The 14,243-nt window shown below is 35.6% G+C and overlaps 1 long non-coding RNA gene across 1 annotated transcript in view; it reads left to right on the top strand.

The window, feature by feature from the left end:
* LOC123543931 (uncharacterized) overlaps positions 1 to 11,695 on the top strand; it is a 40,834-nt gene extending 29,139 nt beyond the window's left edge. The window contains exons 4-5 of the long non-coding RNA XR_008369318.1: positions 11,353 to 11,440; positions 11,679 to 11,695. This is a non-coding gene — a long non-coding RNA (uncharacterized LOC123543931). The remainder of the gene's footprint in view (positions 1 to 11,352; positions 11,441 to 11,678) is intronic.
* The last annotated feature ends 2,548 nt before the right edge of the window (positions 11,696 to 14,243 follow it).

The following is a 14,243-nucleotide window of genomic DNA, read 5'->3' as shown; positions in this document are numbered from 1 at the left end:
TGATTTGCGTATACCTTCGAAAAGATTTCAAACAAAATATGCACCTTCCTTTTTTTACTTTCAGACAATTTTTTTATAACAACAGTTATAAAACAGTTAGGTGCTAGTAACACTGTCTTGTGTATTCATTTCCCTCTATTCGTAGCATTCTCCGCATCGCATTTGTAGCTTCCCTCGTAAACGTTGCTTCCCTTATTCTTAGTTTCCTCGTATACGTTGCTTTCCGTATTCGTAGCTTCTCCCGTATTCTTAGCTTCCACCGTATTCTTAGCTTTCCCCGTATTCTTAGTTTCCCCCGTATTCTTAGCTTCCCTCGTATACTTTGCTTCGTATTAGTAGCTTCCCTCGTATACTTTGCTTCGTATTAGTAGCTTCCGTCGTATAGGATGCTTCCCGTATTCGTGGCTTCCTCCGTATTCGTAGGCAGCTTCAGATGATAGTATTACTGTCGCATATCATAATTCTAATTACACATACTTGTATGGCAAAATTAAATATTAGTAGCTTCTCGGTATTTGTAGCTTTCCAGTAGAATCTATTCGTAGCTCCGCCATAATCGCAGTTTCCCCGTATTCGTAACTTCTACCATATTCGTAACTTCCCCGTATTAGTAAGCTAAATACAGAACAAATGTGTCCCTCGAATTCCTTGAGATGAAAACAGAATCAAATTTCAATTTAGATTACTGATAGCACTGTAGTCATGTGTCGATTCCTGTCTCGGTATCAACAAAACAGTTATGATCTGCTTCTTTTGTTGTCCTTCACACGTGTTTGCCTACAAAAGTTTAGGATCTTTCCTTAATAATGCTCAGACATTATCCATTTTGATTTATTCATGGTTTTTATAATGTTCCTCCGTCTGTAGATTCTTATGCAGTCTTAGCTTCCAGTGCTAAACATGAATATTATAGATCTAAAATAATTACTCTCTAAACCATTCCTCGGGTGTTGGCATTGTATTTGTTTCAGAAATTATATCAATTATTTACGCAGTTATTACGCTAATAACCAACAAGTACAGCATTGTAACATTGTTTTATCGTAAATATCATGTCAATTTCTGAATAATGATAATTAGTTGTGCATTTGTTAAATTTGTCTCAAAATTATTATTAGGTCTGTCCCACGTAATTTTGGACCTCCACTTAGGACTGGTATGAAGAAATAAAACGGGATCAAAGAACATAAAACTCGTTTTTCTGAATAGAAAAATGTCACCCTCGAGAATTTCAAGGACTTTTGCAACAATCGTCTGGTTTTCCCGTGCAACTAAATTTCAGTTTCTCTATGGCAATTCGCTGTTGTTTATTTCTGATCGCCATTGCCAAATTTTCTCCATTTTGGAGATTTTCTGGAAATTTCACGTGTAATTCCTCGGGGACGTTTCGCACTTATTTGTTTTAGCTCACCATGAGCCAAAGCTATTGTGACCGCTCAATGTCCGTCGTGTGTCCGTCAACATATTCTAAAAAATCTTCTTCTTGAAAACCACTGGGCAGAATTACATCAAACTTCACAGGAATGATCCTTGGGTAGCCCCTTTCAAAATTGTTCAAAGAATTGAATTCTATGCAGAACTCTGGTTGCCATGGCAACCGAAAGGAAAAACTTTAAAAATCTTCTTGTCCAAAACCACATGACCTAAGCTTTGATATCTGGTGTGTAGCATAACTATCCCCCTAGGGTCAAATATGGCCCCGCCCCGGGGGTCACAGGGTTTATGTAGACTTATATAGGGAAAACTTTGAAAATCTTTTTGTACAAAACCACATGGCCTAGGGCTTTGATATATGGTATGTAGCATCATCTAGTGGTCTTCTACCAAAATTATCACCCTAGGGTCAAATATGGCCCCGCCCCGGGGGTCACATGGTTTATATAGACTTATAAAGGGAAAACTTTGAAAATCTTCTTGTACAAAACCACAAGGCCTAGGGCTTTGATATTTGGTATGTAGCATCATCTAGTGGTCCTTTACCAAGATTGTTCAACTTATCCCTCTAGGGTCAAATATGGCCCCGCCCCGGGGGTCCCAAATTTTACATATACTTATATATGAAATAAAGTTTAAAAATCTTCTTGTCTGAAACCACAACACTTAGACCATTGATATTTTGTTTGTAGCATTGTCTTATGGTCCTCAACCAAAATTGTTCAAATTGTACCCCCGCTTGGGTGAAAAGAGGCCCTGCCCTGGAGAGCGGGGAGGGGGGGGGGGGGGGGTCCAAAGTTTTATATAGACTTGGATAGGAAAACAACTTTTAAAATCTTCTTGTCTGAAACCATACGACCTATGCTTTTGATATTTGGTATGATGCATTGTCTAGTAGTCCTCTACCAAAATTGTTCAAATTATATTTGTTATATAGGAAAAAATACTTGAAAATCATTTAATCCAATTTCCAAGACTGTTTAATAAAATTACCTGATGACCCCAAGTAAAATGATGTCACTTGATTGTGACCTTGACCTATTTTCTTGTTTTTTAAGATACAGCCTTGAAATTTCGATGGCATACACAGTTTTGCACACCAGTCGTAAAACTGAATATCATTGACCATGAATATGACCTACTGACTTTCTTAATATTTTATCATCAGTTTGATCTTTGAAACATGTAGCTCATATTACTCAGGTTAGCGATCCAGAGTCATCATGACCCTCTTGTTACTTATTTTTATTTTTTCTAGCTAGTTTTCAACCTACGTGCAGGAATATACAATCAACTGTATCGATAAGGGGAAGTAGCACTGTGTTGAAGTTTGGCTATTTTCCTTCTGTAAAAATACAGCTTGAGTTTGAAACAGAATATACAATTTAGTAGATCTAGATCTAGTCTACAAACGATATTTGAAAAAATGCAATAAACAACTTACTTTGCACGAAAGAATCCTGCCTTTACGCATACACTATTATAAATTCTTTTAATCATAATTCCTTTTATCCGTACATCATTCGTATCGATGTCCAATAGATCTACTTCAATGCACAGAATTTCAAAAAATCCATCATCCGAAAATCGATCCAGTCCGCGCAGTCTGGTCAGGATCCATGCTGTTCGCTTTCAAAGCCTATAACAATTAGCGATTGTGCAGTCTGGTCTGGATCCATGCTGGTCGCAAAAGCAATTATGTTGTTTTTTTTTCTCACAGCGCGGTTCATATAACTAATTTATTGGTTAAACAAGTTAAAGCATAGCAAAAGTTCCTTCTAGGGCTCATCTATATAAATATAAAATGATCATCTTGTAAAATTTTGGTTGCAATGTCTGTTTTATACTGCCAAAAAATGTCAAGTAAGTATTTACGATAGTTATTTTACATAAATTGTTTAATCCAACAACAAATTAAATCTGTAACCACTTTCAGTAGAGTAAATACGGCAATAAGACATTGACCCGGTCAATCCATTACGATTCTAAGCGTGAATTTGTTGCGCATAATTAGAGGGTCGCAATGGGGTTTGTTTTCACATATTAACCATGCATTTGAAGGTAACGATAATATTTAGTTGTTTACATTTAAATTTGCTGATATATGTCAATCTGGTCGACTGAATGTACATATGTTATGTTCTTCAAGAATGGAGGAAATAAAAGAATCAATCAATCATCCTCGGGTTTAGTAATATGTAATCCACGGAACGCGTTCAGTCAGAGAGTCGCCTCAATTAGGAAAGAATAGTTTAACTTCAGAGGCTATTTCTAAGGTCACGGACTTTAATTGGCCAGCATGTAATGACAACAGCTTTCGATATCAGTAGCTCAGTCAAGTGCGACTTACCGAATTATAATGTTCCTTCTCAAGAGAAGGAACAATTATCTGATTTATCTGATTTATCAACACAAGATGATCAGTTACAAATCTAATGGGAAGTTTCAGTTCTAATCTAGGTTTTACGCGTATTCAAATGTGATATTTATTTATGTTTTAGAATATTAACGGTTTGGGGGCATTCGGACTGTAGATTTTATTTCAGTTGACCGCCGTTAAAGGCGATGGGGTTTCTCGGGCATTTGGTTGAGACCGCTTACTTCGAATCACTTTCCCCTAAACGCCGTAGTTTCGAAACGTCCCTTAAGGTGTAGAATTCTATCATGTTTGGAAGTCATCCAGCTGGCTCTCGGAAGGTCTTCAGATCTACATTAATGTGGTCGCTAGTCGTAAAAATAAAAAAGGCCCTTTAATGGAATGAACGCATGCAATGAAAACGTTCTAGAGGGAATATGACCGGTCGTTAAATATAAAAATCGTTTGATAGAGGTGATCGCATGTACATGTACAATGTCGGCTGTACAAGGAAAATCCATTTGGCATGTTACCGTATCTCTGCGCATAAATGACCGCACTGTATTCTTTGTACATTTTGCATTAGTTGATAGTTATGGAAAGTGATACTAGAAGCACCGTCATTTTTAAATGAAATGGGATGATGTATTTTATAGGCTAGTTCTATAGGGTATGGTAAGGTTTCTTGCAATTACGAAATAAGTAACTATGACGTTGAATTGCCACAAAATCACTTAAACACTGTTTTGTCGCTGTCAACGCTTTCTTTGCAGAATTTTCAATGTAGAGCTATCTATTCCCCCTCCCCCACCCAACTCCCGCCCCGCCCCGTCTTACCATCATACCCAATCTTTGTTATAGAACTAAACGTAAATGTTTCGTATACGTACTTTTTGGTGGCGACAAAACATGCGTGTTTCATGCCATCGAAAATGAATGCAACTGACTCGATTGAACATGCTACTTTTGTATTAAGCAGAAGAACATGATGCTCATTCAATAGTTCATATTTTCAATTCGTCTGTAGATCTAGCATGCCTATCAAAAGCGCAAAAATGTTTTAACATACCATCCACTCTGCTTTGGATTTCATTGAACGACCGAGCATGATTAATACAGACGCGAGGATGAAATTGATAAAAAAAGATATTACGCTATTATAAACAATAAAGGTAATTATTTTTTGTTTAACTTAAATAGGCCGTTGTTTCAAATTAAAATATATCGAGATCAAACATTTAAAATTATTAATTGCGTTGAGGTAGAATTTTTTACCAAGCTCGGACGGTCACTAAAATAGTAATTACATAGGAAACAGAAAGCACAAGTCAGTACACAAACATGTATTCATGCTAAAAACAGAGAGTTATCATCCAAACCTTTAATAAGTTCGTTAACAACATTAACCCATAATGAAAATGAGTTAAATAGGATGCATGTTTCTCTCTTCTACCCAACCCTAATATTTATGACTGAAACAATGATTCGTACGCGCCTGACTTGACTTATATTTATTTTGCGTCAATGTTAAGGACGCTCGCTACAGTTTCGTATTTTTTTTCTCAATATTAGATTTTGATGAAATGTTTTGTATTAAAAGATCATGTTATGATGTATTGAAAAATGAAATAAAAATACTAGGTCACCAGCTTTGTTTCAATTTAATTTGCCCCTAGATAAGGTGCTGTTTTAAACATTTTTCAAAATTTCTGTAATATCTAAATATATTTCAGTAAAGTACAATAATCAGCATAAATTTGATTATCTAAACATTTTTATAACGGGAAACAATACATCTATTTGAAACATGCTCAGAGAAATCAAAAGAACATGATTTTGTAAAGAAAGGAATACTTGTTCAGCAGACCCAGGGGCTATTTTTGCATATTTTTGTCAGTTTTAAGTTGGTACTTCTGCTATTTTATCTACTTTTACATAATAGAATTTAATCAAACTCTGCACATACCTTTGGTTATGTCTACCTAATCTAAAACAAAAAGAAAATTGATAGGTCACCATATTAAATTTCGCTTAAATCAAATTGCAACGAGGTGGGGTGTGGCGGGCATTTATACAACGCAGGTTGGCACGAAATACTCTTTCAGTGTTTGAGCAAATGACTTAGAAATGTATATATAAAATTATCAAACGGCAGATTTCTTAATAATCGGATTTTAATGTGTTTCTGAAGCATTTTGATGGCATAGAACGATGAAAGTTTCCGCCTTTTTTTTAACAAAACCTATAGTTTACGAATGTACGGTACGGGTACGGTACGGGATTAGAAACAGCTGTGACTCAATGCAGAGTTGGAGCGTTGGTATAAATAACAGACTCCAGTATATGTCGGATTGAAGCAATTTGAACTAAAAGTACTTTAAATGTATATATTTTGTAACCATGGTGATACTTACCCTAACCTTTAGTCAGTATATTATACATTTTGTACATTAAATGCATGCGAACATACAATAATTTGCGAATTTTTGCCGTACGCGTCATTAGATAATCACTTCCGGGCATGCGCAGAAGACCGCACCAACACTGCAGGGAGCTACATCGAAACCAAATTGGCACGGTGTTGGGGTAAATATCGACCGTCCAGAAAAACTGTAGCAAGTGCCTTTAACGAATAAGTTCAAACACACTTTCAGAAAAAAAAACTGAAACATACTTTATTTGAAATGTAATGTTAATTCTGGGCTTCCGTGCAAGTAAATCCTACAAGATTTGGACAAAGTTTGTTTTGACTTTCCATGTCAGTTATTCGACAATAAATTGATTAAACGTCGCTAACTGTGAGCAAATCTTCAAATGACGTTTGTATGGACGCCACCATCTTAAAATGGATGTCACTTTACAATTCAAGTCTATGAGAAAACACATAAAATCTTGATTTTTAACTTCATTTCTCATTTGCTTTTCAAAAACTGAAAAAAAAAGTGCTTAGAGAAATTAACCTTCTGGTATTAACGATGTCATTTTTGACAAATTCACCTACTGTATAAATAATTTATCGGAGTTGAAATATAAGGTGGGACAGATTATAACATCAGGAAACCTATATTTTACCCATTCTCATGGTATAAACGATAATGCAGTGAAGACCATGTATATGAATATTATTAGAATTATTCATTTTATGATTTTTCTCACGCTTTTATCAATATGTTCTTGCAAAAGTTTGAGATCTAGTGTCTCCTGATCTCATTAGAATGTAAACATGCAATCATAAAAACAATAAGATAACTTTACATCGCATGTTTTGATGCAGTTAATGCTTGCTCATAAGGAAAAAGGAATATGTCCACTTTTAAATTTAATATAACATTGATACGGCAAAATTGGTATGTACCATGTCCATTCAAATCTCTCGGGGTCTCGTGAATTATATGTTAAAATTCAAAGAAAATGGAAATTATAAATGCACATTTTCTCGCGTAACTCACAGAGGTTTAATAGGTTGATGAAATTCATCTAAAATCTTAAGTTTCAACCTTAGCTCATCCACATGCATGATATAAAGATCATCAAAGTGGCTCTTCACAGCATCTAAAACTGCAGTCTCTGTGATTGTCTTCTTACCAACCACTTTTCAGAGTGTCTTCCTGATCTTGGCAGCTTGCACATTTTCTTTTCAGAATTTGACCGCCTTTAGCTTCAAGATATGATTCAGCTATCACTGTTGGCTCAGGTGGATTTCATTCAGGTGGTTGTTGAAAGCTGTAGTAGTTGAAACAAAAAAAGGCTTGATGACACTTGGATCAAATGGAAAGATTCCAGTTTTCTTGAATGCTGTCTGAATATTGGAAGCAGTCATGGTAGACGCATACACCCTACATGCAATTTTGCAAACATCATACCTGGTGATAAACTTTTCACCAAACTCCATTAGGTATTTGTGATAAGCTGAGTTCCATGCCAGCTCAAGTGGGCCCTAACATCTGACATCAAGGGGTTGTAATATATACTGCAATGTGTTGGAAGCACAAACAACACAGTATGTTGTTGTATAGCCCTTCAATTAAAAAAAATAAATATTTTTATGAATGAATAGAAAGCAATTTTCAATATTTTGGAATGGCATTTTCATAAATGACACCAACTTCTCTATTCAGACCGATAACAAATGGTGTGATCATCCTTTGTCAAACTTTACAGATGGAATGGCAATTAGCGTGACGCCTCCTGCCAGTTTTGTTATTCACAGTTTTATTTCGGTTAAAGATTATATTCGATCTTTTATTTGTATCATAAAATTCAGGATTTTTCATATTTCTTTCTTCAAAATACTATTAAATTTATATAAAACTAGAGCTGTCACTGAAGATGGTGAATGTACACCGCCCCCCCCCCCCCCCCCCCCCCGCTCCCCCCACCACACTCACACAGTACATTGCAATTTGACGCACACAATGTAAAGTAACGAAAAACAAAGTCAGTAATGCTGATGAGTAAAGTTTGTAATCGAGTGGTGTTCCTTGGTGAAATGCATATATTGGTGGTAACAAAAATTGCGGTGTTTAGATTTCGCGCCTAAACCTCCACGATTATAACCCGCTATACAGTAGTGTGTATAGATTTTCTTACAGTAGATCCCTGCAAAGGCGGAATTGGAAATATTCTTGTAATAACAGATCATTTTACGAAATACGCCTTGGCCATTCCAACGAAAACCCAATCTGCGAAAACAACTGCAGAAGCATTATATGAACATCTTTTCGTGCATTATGGTATACCTACCCGCTTACATTCATATCAAGGCAGGAATTTTTAATCCGAAACAATAAAAGAACTCTGCAAATTATTCAGTATAGACAAGTCGTACACTACACCATACCACTACACCATACCACAGCCCGCCCGCTTAGCTCAATAGGTAAAAGCGTTGGTCTACGGATCTCGGGGTCGCGAGTTCGATTCTCGGGCGGGGCGTATGTTCTCCATGACTATTTGATAAACGACATTGTGCCTGAAATCATTAGTCCTCCACCTCTAATTCATGTGGGGAAGTTGGCAGTTACTTGCGGGCAACAGGTTTGTACTGGTACAGAATCCAGGAATACTGGTTAGGTTAACTGCCCGCCGTTACATGACTACTGTTGAAAAACGGCGTTAAACCCAAAACAAACAAACAAACATACACCATACCACGCCATGGGAAATGGAACTCCTGAACGCTATAACCGCACTTTACTAGACATGCTTGGTACTTTAGAACCAGAAAAGAAAACTGATATACAATTATAAAAGAAGTATCTCCCTACACTTGGACATGCGTATAATTCTACAAAACACAAAGTCACAAAATATTCTCCATTTGAATTGATGTTTGGTCGTAAACCAGTTTTACCAGTAGACACCCTCTTTGAGAAACACCAAAATAATGAAGGAAATCCATCATCATATATAGAGTATATAGAAAACCTCAGGAAAAGAATAAAAGTTACATAGGAAAAAGTGAAGAAAAATATTGAAAAGGCTAAAGTGAAGGAGAAAACAGGTTATGACAGAAAAGCAAAGGCAGTGAGAATTGAGATAGGAGATACAGTATTGGTTAAAATTCTAGCATTTGATGAAAAACATAAAATTTCTGATGAATTCGAGAAAGATGCAAGTGAAGTGATAGATCAACCAAACAAGGATATACCTGTGTTCATCATTAAATCACCAAATGGAAAAACAACAACCCTACACAAACACCATCTTTTTCCGCTGGGATTCATCCAAAATGAAACTGATAAGGAAAAGATAACTTCTATGATGAAAGATGAAGGAAAACCCATAAACCAAGAAAATTGGTAAGGTCTGATAAAGATACAGCAGCTGCTAAAGAACATCTAGAATTTGATGATATGAGGAATAAGAAGAAATGTGACGTCACAAATATGGAAATAGATAGCGATGAGTCTGGAGATGAATTTATAACAACTACAAGTATTCCCGGCCCGGGGACGCTCGGAGTCCAGCTACAGTAGAGAAGGACGAAGATGTTTCAGAAGTATCAGTAGAAGCTGATCACTCAGCAGAAGGTGCGGTGAAAGATACTGGTGATGGCGAAGACAGTCTTACAGACAGTCATACACAACCAGAAGATGAAACAACAGAAAAAAAGATAACTACAATTGAAGATATCGGTGGTAACAGTAAAACAACAGAAACTGGAGATGACACAACAGAGACACACACAGAACAAGAAAAACCTAAATTTGACAAACAGACAAACAAAAAGAAGAAAGATAAACCAGAAACAGTGCCAAGGAGATCAGCAAGGGAAAAGACTAGTTCAACTTGGCAAAATGATTATTATCTCAACCAGATTTATGAGAGACCAATAGTTAGACTACAAGCTCTAGATAGACTTGTAAATTCAGGAATTCTAGAGAAAGTGAATGCTGACATTTCATGCATATTGATAGATGCAATAATGAAATGATGAAATGATATTTTATTCTGTTTTTAAAAGATATTGACAAATGGATTAATGAATGAACATTATAAAGTATGAGGATGTGTTTATAGTGTTTAATAGAAACTGAAAGTTGAAAGTAAAAGTAATGAATTGAAGAAATAGATAATTGTTTTTAAAGGATATGTGACTGTACATATGAACATGTTCAGTGAAGATACACATTTTAAAATTTTATTCCATAGACTTTGAAAATTAACGGTATGTTACACTCAAAATACACTTTGAATGCTATTGATACAATGTGATATATGTGAATCCATACTGGAAATACATCTGGTGATAGTGAAACAGATGTGAATTCATACTGGAGATACATATTAGTTAATGTATATAAGATTATTTAAGAATGTTATAACTTTGTATATTTCATAGAATATAACATGTTGTTTGCAATTGTAAGGACACAATTTCTGGAAAGGGGAGAGCAAGAGGCAGTTTCCGGCAATATGTGTATATGTAGTTTTAAGTTATCATATTAGTTATTTTCAGAGACAAGAGATGTAACTGATGCAGTTATAATTGTATTTGAATGTTTAGATAATTATTTAGTTACTGTTGATAGTAAACTTTACGTTTAATGTCGCTAATTTTTTTGAGGTTTATTGTTAAATGACATGACGACATTTTCTATGGAGCGGGAGTGTGTAGCCGGGTCATATTTTCCAGGTCATATGATATGTTTTTTTTATATCTCTCTCATTGCTGCTTTCCGGTGTTTTTATCTGTTTGGGTATATATATTGGTTTTGTGAGTACTCTGATTATACTTATTGATCTTGTGAGTACTTTGATTTTATTTTGTGGTCACGTGATGATCAGAAGTGTATGACGTCGTTCTCCCAGTTAGTTTTAGTAAAGGAGCTGTTGTACAGAACTTGGTGCGACGAATGTTTTATTTCTGCCACTTCTTTATCTGCTTGCATGGTAAATGCATGACTTTAATGGCTGAAATGATTATTTATTATTAAGTTTTGGTGCTATTTAATGATTTAGCGCGCTGTCTTTGTGTTCCAAAATGGGCGGACATGTATATAACTTTTGAACTTCTATTTATAACATGCATGTATTAATATCTAAATCTTTGTTCACAGTATCAGCATCACGTGTGGCAGATGTGTGGAGAGAAACTGTGCAGATCAGTGTCACTGTGTGTATAAAGGGTTAAGATCCCCTAGATCTGTAAGTTAGCCTTTTTATTATCTTGTGAACATTATACATGTATTGTTTGCATTATTTTATATTGTTAAGGCATTAGACCACTATCGTGCATAAACTGTGATGTTATATATTAAATGAAATACTCATCAGTACAGAATGTTTAACCGAGTGCATAACCTATTTATTATGCACATGTACAGTTGCTTAACTGTTTACTTTGTTTATATATCAATACGGTCGCAATACTTTGTTATTTCAGTGCCTGGAATGTATACACCTCTTTAACAGACATTTAAAGAAATATATACCATATTAACTGATAGATGAAGTGTTGTTATACCCATCTGAAATATTTTTCCATTACAGTTTCTTTTTGTCGTGGGCCTACTATGTAAATACGTGGCTCTGGGGCTGTGGTTTTTGTGCTCTCTGCTTCCGAGAAATCTATCCTTACCTTTTATCTTTTGTATAAATTTGTGAGTGTTTGATAATGGCAATAAAGGACAGAATACAACATACATACTAGCCTAAGGTCTTTTCCAAAACACACCTTCCAAACAGTTACAGATTACACATTTCCGTTCATTAACCGGAGTACTTATTGGTTGGTTCCACCAACCGGCTTCAATGCAAAATCTATGTGAAGATTATAGAAGACGTGAAAATTTATACGTTGTTTTGCTACATTTAAGATATCTGGGTACGACTGAAATTTAAACAAAGCAATATTCCTGTAACACAGAGCTCTCGAAGATTCATTTAAACAAGTTCGATGTAGAATGAATTGATTGGTAATTTTCTGTTCTAGTAAATTCAAAAACATTTTCTCATCGCCAACAGACTGAATAAATCATTCATCATGAAAGCCCAAAGATATAAATAAATCTCGTTCTAAAGAGCACCAGTTTTATACAAGTATATACGGTTTGTGCAATAAAATCTGTAGAAACCTGTATTTGCAGATCAAATCAAGTTAAATGAAAACTTATTCATGAATCATTGCATCAGTTTCGCAAAATTATGTGAAAATATCAGTTTTACCACATGACTTTTTGACCTCTAGATTTTGCATATAAAGGTTATATATTTTTTGTAGACAACACTCAGATGAACCGAGAATGTTAATACTTAATACTTTTAAAAAGTCATTGTCTCCAAGCATTAACATTCCGGCCCTCATTCACTTTTTCTTCAGGGGCAAAAACAACCTCACTATATTGACGTGCTAAGAACATATAATGGGAGCTGCTTTTCAATTTATCATTCGTAATCCAGTTTGTGTGCGGCTTGAAATATAAAATTATAGGCAAACAGAGGGCGAAAGTTTGCCAAAAGAAATTGAAAACTCATATCGAGTATATATTTTTGAATTAGCAAACAACTACAGAACGCAAGAGACACCTAAATGAATAGCCTTTCCAGTATTCATGGGCGGTCAAGTGCCTCCTGTGTTGATATTGAGAACATATATGCACCGGTTCTTCCACTGGGAAGATTAGGATTGCATATTTGCTCTTACTATTCCGACTGAAAAAAATGTAGTTTTCATTGTTTGTAGTGCTTTTCAAGGCGTTTCTTCTTTCAGAAAATATATTATTCTTAACACCATTTATTAATATCCTCTGACGGCCGGGAAATGTCGCCTCATACTTCGTCTTATAGCAGTTCTGCACGTTATGATTAATTTGTTTTCTTCAATGTAGATAATAGGTAAGGGTAGATTTCTCGGAAGCACAGAGCACCAGAAACACAGCTCCAGAGCCACTCATTTACATAGTAGGCCCACAACAAAAAGAAGCTGTAATGGAAAAATATTTCAGATGGGTTGCTTCATACATCCAACAAGTACATATTAATATAAGCTAAATATTGATAAAGGGGAAGGAAATTGTAAGTGGCGGAATGGGGTCGGGGGTTGGGGAGGAATCCGAAGGGGAAAGTTGAACAAGGACAAATATACAAGGGAATGCCATGTTGTTTTAAAACAGTCGCACTACAACGTAAACCACAATAGCGCAGACACTCTAGACAAACATACAACGACGATCAACTGAATAACATAGAAAAACGAACAAGCAACATATAAAAAAAACAGTAGGGCACCGTTATAGACTCACAAGCTTACAAACGCACCCACACAAGTAGGAAAAAACAATCAAGTACCGTCTTGGGATTCGGCTGCCAAAATAAAGAGGAGCCACGAAAACTTACTAAAAGTAAAGGGGATGGGATGCAAAAAGTAGCGTAAATGCAAGGGAAAATAGAGGGCAAAAGGGGGAGTGGGGCGGAGGAAAAACGCTTACAACAAACAAGAAAAAATACGCAAATACAAGACAGACAAAACAACCTGTTGAAAATTAGAGTTTTATCATCCCGTGGTTTTTGAAAAGATACAAGACAGACAAAACAACCTGTTGAAAATTAGAGTTTTTGAAAAGATCAAAATAAACTAAGAAAAGTGAAAGATAAAAAGAATATGATCACATGCATAATACTGTTTGCTAGACTGATTGGAAATATTTGTAGCTCACACAAAAGTTTACAATGGTACGGGGAAATAACAATTTTGATAATATTTTCGCAAATACAGTAGAAACTCCGAAAACCGGACCCTTTTCGGACCAAGTCAAAAGCCCGGTTTTCAGAGAATTCCGGTTTTCAGAGGAATTAATTTGCACAATTTTTCGAGAAGATACGTATATTTTTATTTATTACATCTGACTGTATTATGTTCAATGTCTTTTAGGTTTTTTCCCAAAGCTGCATTATATGTCTATGTAGCCCGCCCGCTTAGCTCAGTTGGTAAGAGCGTTGGTCTACGGAT

Source organism: Mercenaria mercenaria, unplaced genomic scaffold (assembly GCF_021730395.1).
Source record: "Mercenaria mercenaria strain notata unplaced genomic scaffold, MADL_Memer_1 contig_3721, whole genome shotgun sequence".
Classification (NCBI taxonomy): Eukaryota; Metazoa; Mollusca; class Bivalvia; order Venerida; family Veneridae; genus Mercenaria; species Mercenaria mercenaria.
The sequence above is the reverse complement of the archived record's forward strand: the minus strand, read 5'-3'. Positions and strand labels throughout refer to the sequence as shown.